This window comes from Crocodylus porosus, unplaced genomic scaffold, assembly GCF_001723895.1.
Source record: "Crocodylus porosus isolate Cpor-Errol unplaced genomic scaffold, CroPor_comp1, whole genome shotgun sequence".
Classification (NCBI taxonomy): Eukaryota; Metazoa; Chordata; order Crocodylia; family Crocodylidae; genus Crocodylus; species Crocodylus porosus.
The window spans coordinates 37,431,785-37,449,794 of record NW_017728907.1 but is presented as its reverse complement, the minus strand read 5'-3'; the positions used below and the strand labels follow the sequence as shown (position 1 = coordinate 37,449,794).

At 43.8% G+C, this 18,010-nt stretch overlaps 1 long non-coding RNA gene across 1 annotated transcript in view; it reads left to right on the top strand.

Moving 5' to 3' along the window:
* The first annotated feature begins 7,391 nt into the window (after positions 1-7,391).
* The window catches only part of LOC109307327, a 37,740-nt gene continuing 27,121 nt past the window's right edge, over positions 7,392-18,010 (top strand). Inside the window, exons 1-3 of the long non-coding RNA XR_002100236.1 lie at positions 7,392-7,557; positions 11,310-11,315; positions 13,976-14,096. This is a non-coding gene — a long non-coding RNA (uncharacterized LOC109307327). The remainder of the gene's footprint in view (positions 7,558-11,309; positions 11,316-13,975; positions 14,097-18,010) is intronic.

The window sequence follows — 18,010 nt, the reverse complement described above, 5'->3', positions numbered from 1 at the left end:
CGAACCGTGGTGGGCCGCTGCCGCAGAGCCACTCACCTACCAGTGGGAGCCAAAGTACCAGATGTGAGAGGCACTGGATGACCACCTCCTCCTGTACTTCCTGCTGTAGCTTACCTGGGAAGCCACCCACAGACTCATGCCCCATCATGCACTCCCAGCACCACACTCAGTGGACAGTTCTCAGAAAGGCACTTTATTCCCCTCCACAAATACAGACCCCACCCTTCCATCCTTCCCCCCTCTTCCCAGAACCCCTTCTGCTCCCCACTTCCCACAAAGCCTGTTGACCACCTACCTCACCCGCACCAATAAAGCACCTTTTTCACCATGCAGACTATGTACAGTGATGTGTGTGTGCACTCCTGGGGTGGAGGGCAATGGGGCATGGGTACCTATGGGGTGAACCCCTGGGACAGATGCCCAGTATCTTGGCCTCTGGCTGCACCCCTGTGGGTATGCACCCCATGAAAGGCCAGCAGGCAGGGGGGGTTGCCCAGGGGCAACAATAGGTGCTGTTCTACCAGTGCACTCATCTCCCCCACCAGCAGGGCCTGTGCATGGTCCTGGCCTCACTGCAGGTGGGTCCTGCTCCAGGGCAACATGGAGTTGGGGTGAGTGGTAGGGATAGGCCCAGGTGGGGGGGGGAGGGGGTGGCACAGGACATCGATGGGAACTGGGGCGGGGGCTTCTGGACAGTGGAGATGCCACTGCACCTTAGCCTGGGCCACTGGGGAGCCTGCTTCTGGGTGGCAGGTGGCTGCCAGGGGTGTCTGACAGAGCTGTGGCCAGGGACAGGGCAGCGGGCAGCACAAAGACAACTGCCAGGGCCAGGATGATATCTAGCACCCAGCAGTCCTTCTCCATTGCCTCCACTGCCCTAGCCACCAGGACAGCCTGCCACTCCAGGCCCTCCACATGTCTCTCCTCCAGGGCCAGGAGTCTAGCTTGGAGCTCCTGATTTGCCCAGTCCCTTGCCTCCTTGGGACCAATCCTCTGCCTCCTCATGAGCAATGTCCTCCATGTGCCATGCCCATGAGTCTGCCAGGCACTCCTCAGCCATGGTAATCAGCTGGTCTAGCAGCTGGGTCCAGCCCTGGGTCCTTCACTGCCAGAGCCGACACATCAGTAGGGCTCTTGCCGAGGCTGGCAGTGACCCCAATGGTGCATTCTGATTGCCAGTTGCTACTTCTCCACAGCATGCAGCTGCAGGGCTTACAGAGCCAGCAGAAAGCTTGTTTGTGAGAGTTTGTAACATTTCTGTCTGTACAGCCTGTATCCCTCAATGTCCACTGCCCAGTCATGGGTAGGATCCCAACAAGTTTCTGTTAGCCCAACTAGGTCAAATTCTTTATCTGCAAGCAGGAGCGCAAGTTCCTGTCTACACCACCCAGTACAGGGGCATGGTGCAGACGTGGCAGTGGTGTGACGATGTGGTGTCAAGAAGCAGTGTCAGGGTGCAGGAAGGCTGCTGTGGCTGACCAGAGGCTGGCTGGAGGTGGCCCAAAGCCCAAGCATCCTTGCAAGCTTTTAAGAACCAGGGGCTGGGGCAGGCAAACTTCAGGCCCTGGGGCTGGCCTGCAGGTGGGCCCCCTGGCAATGGGGCTGACTGGGAGCAAATTTGCTCCTGGTCAGCATCTACATGTGCATTACTGTGCAATAACTACTCATGAGTAAATTTATACTTGTACTTACAAGTAGCAAATTTACTTACAATTAGAGCAAATTACTGTGCAATAAGTGTCTGCACGTGTAGATGGTGATGCTTACTGCACAGTAATTTGCACTACTCTTGAGTAAAGCATCTTGTGTAGACATGCCCTCTAAGATGAAGAAATATTCTCAAGTGCAGATATAAAAGCTAAAATGCTTCAAACACTTGCAGACATATAGCCAAGTTCTCTTGAGTCACGCTAGCAGAGCTCTATCTGAAGCCAAAGGTTTCTTCTACTCTGGCTGAAGAAGAGTAACTTGAGTCCAACAGTCATAGGTGACTGGTGCCACCTTGGGGGGGGGCACATGCCCCACCCTGCAGCTAATCTCACTGACTGGGGAAGGAGTCCCCTCCGAGACAAAACTTACCATCCAGTGAGTAGCCATGCTGCTCCCAGAAGCAGCCACGGCTTTTCGGAAGTGGCCACAGCCTACATCCGGTGCTCCCACTCCCTGGCCAGTGCTTGCAGTGGGGGCACCGGAGTTCCCACCTGCTCCCCTGCCCATCACCTAAGGGGAGGAGGGGAGCACAGCTGGCCAAGGGGTGCACCAGTGCTCTCAGGGGCTGCATGTTCACCCCTGTGCATCCCCTATGGGTAGCCACTACCAAAAATACATCTCTCTCAAAGTACACTGAATTTTGCATTTGTAAATATCAATTAGCAAATGTATAGGCAGGAAACTTTACCTTTGATTTACAAAAACAGAATAATTTGATGCCCTGGTCAAAGTACAGTACTGAAGCATAAAATTCAAAACTGTAATCCAGTATAATTTTACTGTAGTTTAATTTTAACTGCCTACTGCAAATGTGCATATACCTTTTAAATGTGTCTCATTTAAAAATAGATCAAGAACACTAACCTAGTTTTAAACATAATCCAGCTGGCATCTAAGATCTTTGAAGTAAGATCCTTAATGATATTACTGAAATCAACGTCTCTCTCTAACTGTTAATTATGCTTTTTTTTTATCCTATGGTCCACAGACTAGAAAATAAAAGTTTGGATAATAAAATGAAGGGAACATGAAAGGGTTTCCTTTGATCTGGAATTCTTTCCATGAGGATGAGATCACAAATACTTCATTATGTTTTATAGACTGACAGAACTTCAAAGCTGACAACAGACAGAAATTGGTTATAACCCATTGGATTGAATATGTACCATTTTATCAAATATCATTACTTGGTATGATAGTTTTTGGAATAGTACATATTTAGCTATGCAAAATAGCAAGGATGGTAATTGTATAGAAAATATGCCACTGAGTGGTTTGTTAACATGCTTAAGATTGTTCTGTCCTAGTCACCCTTTCCTCAGCTGCAAGCCTGTGGGTGTAACAGTGATTATTTCATTACCTGACTAACAGAAACTAAACAAGAAACAAACAAAAAGCAACAGCCCAGGAACATTTTAAAGCAATAATAGGAAATGTCATCTATTATAAAACTCAGTATAACTGTTACCTACCAGACTGAGGAGGGAGAGAACAGGAAGTGAATGAATGACCTCTCTGGGGGACACAGGAGGAAAGGAGTTAGCTGGTATGACTGACCTGGTTATATTACTTGAAACTAGTGAAGGAGATTCATTCCATACAGTTCCGCATGGTAAGATTCAAATTGACCAAAATCTGAGTTCTCTGGGCAACAGAAAGGAACTGTGAAGAATGATCAGACATAAACGGTGAAACAGACCAGAACAGCAAGGTGCCACCTTTGTGGTTTTCAAGAAGATTGCAAGGGCCACACATCTTGCATTACAAAGCAGAGAGGAAGGGTCATATGAATAAGAGATTCTGATGCCATGCTTCAGTGTTCACCAGAAATCTCTCCCCTTGCTCATACTAGCAACTATCACCTCCTACCTGGAATCCATCCACTGGATGAATTCATACAGCCATGTTGTGGGAAACTGCAGTGGAAAACTCAAAGGCATGGGCTAGTTTTTCTTTGAATTGGAGCATTTATGTACCTTTGGCCAGGTTGTTAAAGCATATTAATAACAAAATCACCCAGGAACCTGCCCAGTGGCGAAGTGTAGCGAAAACAATGGCAGCAGAACACCAGTCAACCATCTCCATTAACTTTGGTCAGATGGGCAATTTTTTGGACACCGGCAAGGTAGTGACTTAGTGAGAGAAGAGAAGATGGCAGCAGAAACCTGTGGTTAGCCCTCCTTTCCTCCTTCTGCAGTGTTTCAGCACTCTGGGTCTCCCTCTCCCTCCCCCTCCCCAGAGCCTGTTGTCTTACCACTGAAGGAAATCAAGTTGGTTAGGCATGACCTGCTTTTGACAAATCTACACTGGCTATTCCTGATCACTTAGCTCTTCTGTAGCTGCTTCAAAATGTCTGGAGTGGCTTTTAGTTTTACTTTTTTTTTAAGTTTAATATATTTGGTAGTAATGTATATGGGATTTTTTTAAAGGCTTAGTGTTGGCTTAACATTTTTGTTGTTTTCCATGGTAATAATTATGGTCGATTTCCACGAGAGGATGTTTGGCCAATGCAAAGTGCTATTAAAAATATAACCTTTTAAGTTGTTAAACATGAAATTGTTAAAATATTTTTTTAAAAATGTTAACAATTACAAATATAATTAATTTTTTAAAAATAAGTGGCACATACTTTATAATGGCATGGCATCACTGCCCCTCTCACAGGCCTCGCAGGACAGGGAGGTGGGTCCCACGTAGCCTGTTATGCCCCTGGGCCATGGGGGCTCAGCAGCACGGGCCGTGGGGCTTCGGAGAAACTGGAAGTACCATGGTGGGCGCTTCTGGTTTCACTTTACCTTACAAGCCGGCATGCTGGTTAACAGAGCATGACGGCTTGTAAGGTGGCAGTTACCGGAGTTTTTACTGTATAGATTTTGTGTATACAGGTTGTTGCTCTATTGGTCTACAGGCAAAGGAATCAGAACTCATGGCAGAGGTGACCTCTTTTATTAGACCAACTAGATATTTACAATTTTTTTGTGTTGGTCTAATAAAAGATATCACCTCTTCCACAAGTTCTTATTCCTTTTGCCTGTAGACCAATATGACTACAACCTGTATACCTGAAACAGGGAAGATAATGAATTTTAGCCATTTTTAAAAATGAAAACTTCATAATTTTACAAGAAGGAAGTAAAATTTACCACCTGGAAATCTGAAAGCTGACACCCTGCTCCTGTCTACTGTTCAAGCTAAATTTGCGTTTTCACAGAGCTTAGAGGCACCTCAACACAAAAGAGATTGCTGCCCAGGACAGCCTTCCATCTCCCTACTCTCCTGTGAAATATGAAACATCGTAATCAGAAGTAAATGTAATTCTACATCCTGCTTGCCACCAGACAACTTCAAGGTAAAAAGACTGTTCCAACTTTTATCTGAGCCTAATTTACACAAAATGAACTAACTATTCCAACCAGGAGATCTTACACCTTCATTCTCCTGTAAAATATGAGTTTTCATTTCCACCTAGGAGAAATTTTATAATCTTTGCATTCTCCTGTGCCTAAAGGGTGAATGTCCCTGAAAGCTTGCAAATAAAAACATTTTTTTTGAAATATCTAGTTGGTCTAATAAGAGACATCACCTCTGCCGTGACTTCTAATTTCTTCACATTTTGTGGATTTTTTAGAGGATTTTTTTGGACCGATACTGGCATTTTGGGCATTTTGATATGTGTTCTGGGGGTGGGAGGAGTGCTCTAATTAAAGTGCCACCACATCACATGTATCAGCATCCCCACACTTAAAAATGGCACAGGGGCACTTGAACTAAAGCTCATTTGATAAGCTTTAATTCAAGGGCCCCTGCCACCATGTTTATGCATGGGGATGCTGATACATGAGATGCAGGAGGTGGTAATTGCTATACTCCAGCAGATTCTATTAATCAAGTCTGCTCTGATGTGCTGGAATTCCAGCATGTCGAAGCCACCTCTGTGCTCATTTATAGGAGGATGGAATTTATGGAAAATGTGTGAATGAGTTTGGAATACTTGCATAGCAGATTATGTAATTGCATGTGATGGCTGTGTGAAGTCTACAAGAATTGCTTGTTGATATTAAATAAATGAGGAATTTCTTTACCAACATCTGGTATACATGAAGAACATATAAACTGCAGCTAGTTGGGATCAGATTCAACTTATTCTATAGAAATGTGTTGCATGTCAGTTTATTTGGAGAATGAAAATATATCAAGCTTCCTCCCATTTGCCCTTCTCTGGGAACTTTCTGTTGATATTATAATTGCCCACCTTTTTGCACTGACAAATACTAGGGGAGCTTATGTTCACCTACACTTATGATAGATCTACCTACCTAATTGTCCGCTTACTGTACTGTCATAAAATAATTAATTCCATTGTATATCATTGTATTTATATACAGCAGCCTGTTGTACTTACAGTTATAAAAAGAGGTATCATGCTACTCATGGGAAGAACTAAATTGTTGGTTTTAAGCATCTGCATATGAGCAGAGTGAACTAGAAATCATAAAAATCTGAGACAAACCAAACTGAGCAGAATATCTGTGCTGAGTAAAAGAAAGAACAAGTAGCTTCTCTTCTGCAATGAGTTTGTCCCACTGTGGCCTGATACACATTTCAGTCCTGTAATGCATGGCAAGTGCTTCAAAGAGTCTTCTTGCACAGTCTGCAGTTTAACAGTATTACCAATGAATGTTGTAAAACAGGGCTGTCCAACTTTTCAGTGGCCTGGGGGCTGCACCTTGCCTGGGCTGCAACAATGCAAGCCAACCCCCCCAACCCCTCCCCCCATGCTGCCTCCACATGTGAAGACCATTCCCCCCCCTGTGTACCCAGCTGAGGCAGCTGCTTTATGGCATGTGTGCGGGTGGCCCCCACAACTCACCAGACTCATGCTTCCCTCCTGTATCATGCCACAGGCTCCCACACACTTTGCTGCTCCCCAGCGCACGTGCAGGAAACCAAAGCTGCTTGTGAAGCCAAAGCAATAGGTAGGTGGGAGCCTGGCATGCTGCATGCAGATTAGCTGTTTGTGGGCTGCCAGTTGGATAGCCCTGTTGTAAAACACATGCACTGTATAAAAAAGGAAGCAAGAAAAGCACACAATCAGCACTTTCCTCAAACTTAAACACAAAGGCTAGGGACAGAAGTTACACATAAACTGGTTTAAGCGATCAAAAACTTGTTTAAACCTGTAATAGAACAGAAGCTCAGTGCACATAAACTAGTTCCAAAAGGGCTGAAACTGGTTTAAGATAAGCCTGGTTGGATGTAGTATCAGACTTAACTGATTTGGGTCAAACTAGTTTATGAAACTTCTGTCCCAGACCCTTTTCTGGTTCAAGCTAAATCACAGTCCCCCAGTATCCCAGCATGCTTTCTGGCCCTGGGCTGAGCTGTCTGCTCTTGAGAGCAGGGGTGACCCCACCCCTCTGCTCCCTAGCTAAAGCAGCAAGGGCTGGCTGACAAGACGGTGTGGGGGGGCAAGCCTGGATGGGGATACAGCCCAGTCTGTAGGCGGGGAGGAGGGGGCTGTCCCCCTCAGGAGACCCTGGCTGGGGCTGGGGCTAGGGCCAGGGCCAGGGCCAGGGAAGGGGGTTAAAGAGCCCTTCCCCTGCTCAAACTTACTGCTGGCTACAACTGTGGACTACAATTCCTAGAGGCACCTGGAAGCAGGAAGAGGAAGTGACGAGCAACCCTGCAGAGTCCTGCTGCTGTAATTCTGGACTGCAAATTCCAGAGACCTTGGGGCAGCAGGAAGAGTAAGCACACACGCAGCCAGAGAGCCATACACTAGTGCCCACCCCACCGGTGTCTGGCCTAAGCCACTGCAAGCATGTGGCTACACTTCCTGAATTAAAGGTAAATGTCTGTTCACTTGTTTCAATTTAATCTGGGCTGCTTAGACTAACCTGCAAAGACTGAGTCATTCAGCTTCAGGCCTTTTGGCTGTCTGTATCTAGCCAAACACCTTTCCCTCTCCCCAGATACACTGATGACACTTACATTGTCTCTGGGGGATTACATGTCAGATTGAATGCATCTTCGGCTTCAAATTATCTTCCAGGATACAGAAGCACATAACACTTTTGGAATAGATTTGACTTGACTCACTGACCTCACCCTACAGACCTTTATTCTAATTCTGTGCATCTTAAGGATATAAATTCTCTTTAGAAGTTGTTTAAGAATGTCTACTGTTCCATCAGCCCACTACAACTAACAGATGGCAAATACAGACAGCTGAGCATGCCTATTTTGCAATTAACTGGCACAGTAGATAGTTTCTAAGTCTTTTTCTTTTGAATGAAAACATCAAAGGCTACTGACAGCTAAACGTCCTTGCTTAATTACAGTCTTTCTAAATCTGCTTGTACTCACCACAGTGTATCATGAAACTTCAAGAGTTTCCTGTTCCTGCATTAGGGAAACCATATACGAAGACAAAATAAGGGATCACTGGCATACTTTAGAGTAAACCTTTCTGCAATTATGCAGCCAAATCAAAGGAAACCCAGAACATGAGAGATCAGTGAAAAGGAAAGATGCCTGGGGTCTTTTTTGCTGAGGAAGGTCCAGTATAGCTTGGAAATGTTCGGGTAACATGCAATACAGTGGGACTTGGGAAACTGTGGTTAGGTTGATTGTTTTTATTACCCATATTATTGATCTGATAACACCACATCTTAAGTGACAGCACACGTTTCTGAAAATGACACAGGATCACTCACTATCACTACCCTGACTTCATTTCTCCAAATACCACTTTTTAAAGGTGGTAACTAGAACAGTGTCCTGGTTCAGCAAATCTGTAATAAATTGGGCACATATGCTCAGAAACTACACCATCAGACTTACGAGTGTGGAGGTTCAATCCTGGTCTACTGTATTTCTATTTAAAACCGGTTAATCAATATAAAAGGCAGCTATAGATCTAAACCAGAATAAGAATATAGATGACCATTGAGATTTGTTCTTCAAATGTCTGATAAATGACTAAGGAGAATTAGCCCCCCTTATTTCACTGGCTTAACTGGAGACGCTTGGTATGAGCCACATGTTTAAACATAGGATTAGTCTGAATTATCACTATTAATGAAGCGCATCAAAATTTTTCCTCTCCAACCCAATGTACTAGTTATCAAGTTCATAGCTGGTATAGTGTTCATGAATAGATACCTCTTTGCAACGTTTGAGGTCAAATGTCAATTTATATGTAAATTTGAGAAATTCTCTTCAACGTTTGGTTGTCATGGATCATACTAATCACCATCTGTTTGGTGTGTGTATCTGCTGTCTAATCTTATACCTAGATCGGGGTGGGGAAATATTTGGACTGAAGGGCCACAGAAAGGGTTTCGGTGAGCTGTTGGGGGTGGGGGGTGACAGGTGCTGGCCTGACCTGGCAGGGTGGGGTGGGAGGAGGGGGCAATGATCCTATCTGGCCCTGGGACTATCTGCTCTGCACCCACCACTGGGTGAGAAGTGGCATCTGGGAGCAGGACAGGCAGATAGAGCTAGGATTGCAAGGTGGTGACAGTGTGGGGCTGGGGCCCAGGGCAGAGCTGCAATCTGCTCCTCCCTCATCCATGTAATGGGCACCAGTTCCACAGGCAAGGACATGCAGGGAACAGATCACAGCTCTGCCTCTGGCCCCAGCCCCACATTGTCACCACCCCATAACCCTGGCCATATCCACCCATCCCACTCCTAGACACTGTTTCCTGCCCACCCACAGCCCCATACCATCTGCCCAGCTGAGCATGCCCTGCCTGTGGCGGTCCTGGGCCAGTCTCCATGGGGACCCTACCTGCCACCTCTGTCTAGCACCCCTGACTCTAGGCACAGGCAGACTGGCAGTGGCAGGCAGGCAGAGTGAGCCATTGCCACAGGGGCTGCTGGGAAGCCAAGTCCAGTCACTACTGATTCCACCCAGGGACTGCAGGACTGGCTGCATGTGCCACAGCTCCTCTGCCACCTGCCCTCTTGTCACTGGGCCAAGAGGGGCTGAGAGACCCACCATGGGTTGGATAGAATTTCTTGGTGGGCCAGATCCAGCCCATGGGCCATATTTTGCCTACCCCTGACCTAGATGTAGGGAGCCATCTCTTTCTATGTGCTTTTATAATGCTCGACATAATGGAGCATCTGGGTGCTGTTGAAAAAAAATAATGATGGTAAAAAGTAAAATACACTCTCCAATACTTTATAGAACTATTTACTATCTTTGTATTTGATACGAAAACTCAAAAAAATCACACTTTTAAACTTCAAAAGTAGTAGCATGTTAGTTCAACACTAACTTTGAGCAAAATCCTGTTTAAAATTACATTATAATCATTCAGAAGCAAGCCTGGGCTGCATAAACTGTTGTTAGTTGTGCACATCTGTGTAGATAGCTAACTGCCAGGCTTCTTGACTACAGGAATTTACAAGCCCAGCTGTAAGGAAGAGAAAGGAAATTGTTTCAGAGGATTAGCCACTTTGGTACAAGTTATAGTGGAGCTTGTAAGTACAAGAAACTGCTTAGTGCCATCCCAAAGAGCTTTGCAATGCCTTTGTAGTTTCATAAACCCATTTGTTCTGGAATCAGCTGCTTACCAGCTCTGTTAAAGAAACTGGCATTCCGTATTGGCAGCAAAAACCCAATAACCGTTATCTAACGTGGTGCACAGTTGAATCTGTAGGGTGGCCCTTGGCTAACCTCAAGTAGCTCAAAAATGACCAAGCTGCATTTATTTAGGATATTGTTTCTTTTTCTTGTTCTTTCAAGTACTTTTGTTTACAATAATCAAATGGCAGAAATGGTCTTGGGTATGACCATAAACTGCATCCAACTGGAGGGCCTGGTGGCAATATGGTGGAGCTACTCATTGTGGGGTAGCTCCTATAAAATACCACAATGTTGAAACCTCCAGAGTAAGGTGAGTACAGTGTGCTTCAAAACCTTGGCCCCCACTACCTTGAGGTACTCCTGGGTTATAGAAAGGCTAAGGGATATCACCCCCAAAGAAACATGCTCTCACTGAGGCACTAGGCAGTCAGCAGCAGTTCTTATATGTTGCTCTCTGGCAAAAGCTGCAACTATCAAAGCTCTGAGTGTTTGGACTCAGTCTGGCCTTTGGATTCTGCCTCAGTGGTCTAAAGGGAGGATGGTAGATCTTGGGCAGCCTCCACTCCTCCATACTCTGGCCTAGGAGTACGGGTTGAAGGTCTGGGTGTGATGGTCATACACCTCTTGCACACACACCATGATCCAGAGGATTGACAGTTGCCTACACAGCAGAAAATACATAGGATAGACCATATATAACACTGAAAGATATGTTAACTTTGGAATTTTCCTGAAACAAAGTTTCATCATTAGTTATCTGTGCTTAATATTAAAATATAGACTTCAGGCAAAAGGAAAAAAGTGATCAAAACTCAATAGTGAACTATTTCTAGTCTATGCAGAACAAAAAACGTATAAATAATTTATATAACTCAATATTTACTGTGGGCTTAACAGGTACTTTTGTTTTTTGAACATGTTAACTAAAAATACAGGTTGATTTCACCCATCTAGGTTGTAATCACCTCTTTTTTATGACATCATATTGTTGCAAAAGAAGAAAGATGTAATTTAAAGAGCACTGCATAAGATTTGCCAGGAACTGAGGCTAACCAGATTGAAAATTCACACTTTTTACCTTCTTTTCTGGAACAGATATAATTTCATCTCAGATAAATTAAAATTATATTACAATCTACAGAAAACCTGCTCATTTATTTAAAGTAATCTAAATATAGTTGCTATGAATGTTCTAATACTTAGAGAATAATGCAGCTGTCAGCAGTATGTTCTTCTGAATGGGAATTGCATGAACGCTATAAGTCTGTTGTTCCTAATTTCAGAAATATGGTCATGGTTGGTCACCACTCAAAGACAGGTGTGTAGTTCAAACATAAATGCCAGCACATATGCATATTGCATAGGGAACTGGTGATGTAGTTGTATAGAGTGAAACCATAAGAGCTCTAAAATTAAAGCCAATACACACATCTGCATTGCAGATGACTACCAGGTGCTCTATTTATCCTGTGACTTTACACCATTGGGGATCATTTAGAAAATCTGATCAGTAATGCAACATGTTACTGACACTGCCAAATTTAAAAGTCTGATTAATTTAGGCAAATTAACTGATCTCACATGAAGGATGAGCCTGTGTGCCCTTGTACATCTAAGATGTACACAGTTGTAGGGCCTGATCTGGAGAGGACATGCAACATCCTCTGACATCAACTGGCTCTATTTATAGCATATGATATCAGTTTTCCCATACCAGCAGAGCTGCTTTATTATGAGCAACAGTTAAAAGTTAATAAAGAGAGAAGGCTCAAGCACTTTAAACAGCAGGGCATAAAAACTTACAGGGAAATAAGGGTGCTTATTATCCAATGAAAACAACTCTTATTATGTTGACATTACATAATAATAAGTTAATGCATTTTAAAATCAAGAAGTGAGCCTTAACTTCATCTAGTCTGACCTTCTTCATGACACAGGCCATACTACTTCACTGCATCAAATTTGTAACTTCCAAACGAGCTAGAATTTGGATAGCTTTTCAATGGAATTACTTACTAGAAGTGCAGAGCTAAATCCTACAGGGACCTGAGAACTTTGACTTTGAACCAACCAAGCATATGAGTAATCCCATTAACTTCACTTTACAGGACTGAGCCTGTGTTAGGTAAAGAAATTAGAAGGGCTGATGAAATGATTTGTTGCAAGACTGTCAACATCTTTCTTATGAGTTTCTTTTGTTATGTAGGTATTTGGCTGTTATGAGCTGTCTTGATTTGTGGAGTTTTCTATTTTTCTGTCCTATCAGTGGTCACCACCTTTGGCTGGGGACCTACATAGATTAATTTCTCCTAATTGATTCCATACTTTATAATCAGCAGTGGGTAGAATATTAATGCTTAGCTTATGCTATATATGTATTTATATGCCCGACAAAGGCTCAGAAAAGCTTATAAAAGAGGGCAAATAACTTAAAAACAAGAAAATAAGAGAACAAAACAGGACAAACAAAATAATGTACAAAAGACAATAAAGTATTAAAATAAACTATATAACAAAAAGCCCCTAAGCAATATCCCAGGTTAGCTTCGTTTGCTAAATGCCTGTTCAAATAGGAAGGTCTTCTGCATCACTGCTGACCTTCAAGGATAGGCTACAAATGTCTCAGTGACTGGGCAAGTCAAAACCTTGACAAGGTGGTGCTGGGGTATTCCTGCCCTGGCTCGGTCTCACCTGCCATGACTTTGATGGAAAAATTAGAGGAGGTGGTGTTCAGCCTGGGAAAAGGTCATGTTCCATGGAGGGAAAAGCAGTAGAGACCACCAGACCTTTATAACACAGTAAGCAGGTCTTAGGGGCCTAAATGGGAGCTCCTCCAAAGCCTACACTCCTGCCTTGAACCTCTGGCAATATAGTTTTTAGGACTCAGACCTTTAGGAGGATCTGCAAGCATTCCATGTCAATATTTAAAGTCTTATTTGCACCCATCCTTGAGGGTCTCACTATCCAGGTGAATCCCAGATGCACCAGAGGTAAGGGAGGGGGTGCAAGTGACCCGTCTCTCCCCTCTTCCCCGTTGGCTCTGCCACACAGTGTTTCTGGAACATGTCCAGGCTTAGGCTCTAGTTACTAGTGGACAACAAGGGGGAAAGAATTCCAGAGCTGATGGACGACTACCAAGGATGACCTTCCACATATTTTCACCAAGTGAACTTGGTGCATTACTGGTACTAAAACATATTCAGCTTAAAAATACCTAGTTCCTTGAAGAAGAATGGGTAATATGGGTATCCTTGTTCTTTGAAAAATATATTCCTAAATTGTCTAACTCAGCTATGCATAGAATCACTGACTAGTAGTATCATACTGACTTATATCCAGGTTGAACTAACCCAAAAAATCCTATCAGAGATCCACATTCTTGGATGAATAGGCATGTTCAATTCATAGTTCCAAGCTTTTACTAAGGACACCTCCACAGGAAGGTCAAGGATAAAATCTTGGCTCTGCTGAAGTCAGTGGCAAGATACCCATTGATTTCAGTGGAACCAGTATTCCACCCATTCACTTCAAATGTCAGTACTACACTAGGTTTGCTTTAAATGTACTGAATAGACAGAGAGGAGGTGGGAGCAGGATGGATTTCATTGAATGAATACTGTGTCCATTAAAATCTTTTCTTTGTTTGTTCTTTATCAATGGAAATAGCACGTCTGTGTCTGAAAGCCATGCATCCTTCAGTTAATTATAAAAATGAAATCCACAGACTGGACATAAAATCATCATTACCACCTCAGACAGACTGAACTAAAGCATTGCTGCAAGTGAGGTTGTTTTTTAATTATGTCACACAAATTCACACTTTCAGTTTACTTGTTTCCAGTGTTTCCATGTGCATGCACACAAAAGATTTCCTGCATGTGCTCATGTGAATTTTCTTATACAAATAGAGGAGTTATATGCATATTCAGAATGCCTTCCCCTAGAAGCAGTGATGTCCATTCACAGCACCTAGAAGCAATTTCAGTTAACCAAATACAGTACACTGCAAATACTCTGATAACTGCAGGGGAAGCAGCAGAAACAGGACAAAACATTTCTAATGTTTTAACTGGCTGAGTGTAAATCCATCTTAAGTAACATATGGATATGGAAACAATCGAGTTCAAAGAATGATTAATCAGTTCCAATATGATACAAGTTAAACCAGGAGGATTAATTCCAGACTTCGGGATCTTAGATCGAAGGCCATAAGCTTTTGTATGGCTAATCAAATACATACAAGACTAGAATAATTGAGGAAGTCCATTCACGTATCACAAGCCTCATCTGCTACAGTAAGATATCATAAGCCTCATCTGTCACAACAGAAATAATTTCGTTTTGAGAGCAACTTGACAGCATAGTCAGACATTGGGCCTAAAACTCTATCCATCAAAGCAAACCATATTGCCTTGGATAACTACATTGAAAGAATCTCTACAATCCAGCTGCTTTCACAAAGACCTTTAAGAATGGCACAAGAGACCTTCATACGATCTGGAAGTGCTCCATCTACCTCCGCCCTCCCCAAAAGAAGTGGTCAATTACTGAAATTTGGAATCAAATATAGGAATATTATATATATCATTGCCCGTGTGCAGTACTCTTGGACCTATCCCTTCTGTAGCTTTGGATGAAGCACCTCAGTGTGCATCTTTAAGAGAAACTCAGGGCTTGGTTTTACCAGTTATCCTATATTCTCTGGCAAGACTTGCCTTTCCAAGTGAATGGCTGACTGCTGGCAACTACATCATCATAAAAATGTGGTTTGACTGTTGTCCAGTCTCATGCTTGCAGCACCTGTTGCCCTGTAATCTGAAAAAGTGAATAAGGAGATATACCAGCAGGAGGAGGGGCAGTTTTACAAAGAGATACAAAAAAGAGATTCAGGCTACAGGGGCCCACAGTTCCAATAGACTGAACCTAAAGGACAGTAGAAGGGGTGCAGCAAAAAACCAAGATTGCTTGTACACATGCCAGGATTGAGTTTGCTGGAGCATGGTAATTACTGCACTTCAGCCAGCCTCCTCATCTTTTATCAGCATCCCTGCACTTCAAAAAAGTGGCAGGAATGCTTTAACTAAAGCTCGTTCAATGATCTTTAGATAAAGTGCCCCTGCCACCATTTTGAAGTAGAGGGACTGATACACGAGACCCTGGGCACTTTAATTAGAGCAGCTCTCAGAGCAACTCTAATTAAAGAGTCCCCCCACCCCCAGAATGCATGTAAAAACACCCCATGTGATTAAATACATTTGCCTGGCCCCCATCTTGTTAGCTTTGCTGTCATTTACATTTGTTTATTTTAAACTGTGCAGGGAAGGCTGGGGTTTATAGGCTTAGAAACCACAGGTGCATTTGTGACCTGCATGGAATCAATGGTAAAACTTCCACTGAATGAGACATGGGTGTTGTGATAGACAACAAAATGAACATGAGCCGCTAATGTGATCCTGTAGCTGGCAGAGCTAATCAAACACTGACATGCATCTACTGACGCATCCCAAAGATCTGTAATGTCCCTTGGGATAAAATACAATGATCATTATTATCAACCAGCCATTATCAAGAGGTACCAGCTACTGCAACTCTTTTCCTACTCCAGGTACAGCAAACTGTGAAAACTGGTGCCCACTATGTAGTAACTTTGACAAGTGCCTTTTTCCAACCCTAACTGTGATCACGCTGAACTCAGGAGGGTCTAGATAGCTCAGGAAACTGGTAGGAAAATATAAAGGAAACATGGAAAGCAATTACTGAAATTTGGTTAGAACAACAGCTGTCAACCAAATTCAGGAGGCAGTTGGGGTCAGGAGCCAGAGTCAAGTAGCCAGAAGAGAAGTCAAGGACCAGAATCAGAAAGCATAGGAGTCCAGATAGAGCCAAGATGAATCTAAGTCTGGAAAGGACAGAGAACAGCAGCCTAAGGCTTCTACATTGACCAGTGAAGGAACTAGTTACTTGGACTGCAGCTCCATCAGTCAGTCCCAAGAAACCACAACGCCTGAGGGTATAATGGCTCAGCTCCAGGGCCTGCTATTTAGAGCTTCTCTTCAGCTGTGGGGTGGCTCTGGGCCAGGCTGGCTGTTATTAACTCTTTTCATACCTGACTAGCTGCCAGTAGCCCTGACACCAAGATTGGCAAACTGGTCTCTGGTGTAACTATACTGGAAGCCTAACCAGAGATGTTGGAAATGTATAACTGCACTCACTGCTCCTGTGTAAAAGTAGGTTTGAAGGAAATTTAACTATTGGAATGAGAAAATACATACATGAAGACTAACCAAAGGGATTGAGGTACCACTTAGAAACTAGAATAATATTGGAGTAAGTAATATGAATTTCTCAGAAGGTATGAGGAAAAAGGATACTACAGGGTTTTTAAAAAATTGGATGCCTGCAGTTAGCTTTTGGGTATTAGGACCATGTAAATAAGATTTCAAATTTTAGGGAGAAAGATGAGTGTGGGAAGAGACCATGGCAAGAACTGTATACAGGAGACCCCTGCCATTCATGGGGGATCCATTCTGGAGATGCCCGCGAATGGTGGAATCTGCAAATACTGACGGGGCTCCCCATCAGACCCCACAGCCGCCCCCTGCTCCCCTCCTGCGAGAAACTGGAAAAGCGGGGCTCCTCTGTAGCACCTGGGGACCGACTGTGGCTGCTTCTGGGGGAGAAGATGCTGCCTTCACTGCCTCCTTCCCTGTCCCCAGAATTTGCTCTCTACCTGCCCGGCTCTGCCCCCCCGCTCCGCTCACCAGGGTCTGGTCTCTGCTCTCCCCTATCCTACACAGTGCTTCATGCTTGCTGACACAGAAGCAGGAGCTCAGTGCAGCACCAGAGGGAGCCATGGGGGTGCTCGCCCTGACCCACCCCCTTGGCGTGGCACGCATGAATATTCGAATCCACAAATAGTGGATTTGCGAATAGCGAGGGTTTCCTGTAGTTTAGTCAGTTAAACTACCTGAGACTCAAAAGTAAGATGTGGATGGAACAAAGTTCCTACTGTTAATGGAAAATTATTAGTTTAATAAATATGGAGAAAAGACCAGAGGAAAAGGGAATTATTGTCAAATGTTTACCATTCAAGGCCTGATCAGATGCCAAGAACAGAGACCATATGATCAGACTGCGAGAAAGAAACAATACTCATTGTACAGAATTCATAAAGTAGTCATTTCCAGATGTTAGGCTGCAGATTGAAGCCAAAAGAAGAGAGCTGAATCTTAGCAAGTGGAATTTTGTAAAAAGGGGAACAGAAGCTTATGTCATAGACCCAGATAAGCTCTGAGTACTGCCAAGGGTATGACTAGGTCTGTGATGCTGTGCAGCAGAAGTGATAGCAGAAAATAACCCCTGGTTAGGCTTTAGACAAAATGACAATTTGGAAGTTGGGTTTTGTGGTGGGGATTTATTTTGTTTGGGTGATCTTACTTTGTTGAAGACCTTGGGATACCGGCTGTAGTAAAAGCATGTCATTCTGCAATAACGATATTTCTTCCAACTGCCCGCCGTCTCATCTGCCATGCCTTGATGTTAATTAATTACTGATCTTAATAAGTGGGAGGCTGCCCATTTCTTGTTCTGATGCCAGGGGGTGCTATCTGCAGCTCTGTACCTCCCCTACACTGCAGCCCATGCCTTGCAGATAGCATCCTCTGTTGTCAACATCACTGGCCCTACTCTGGACCCCAGAAT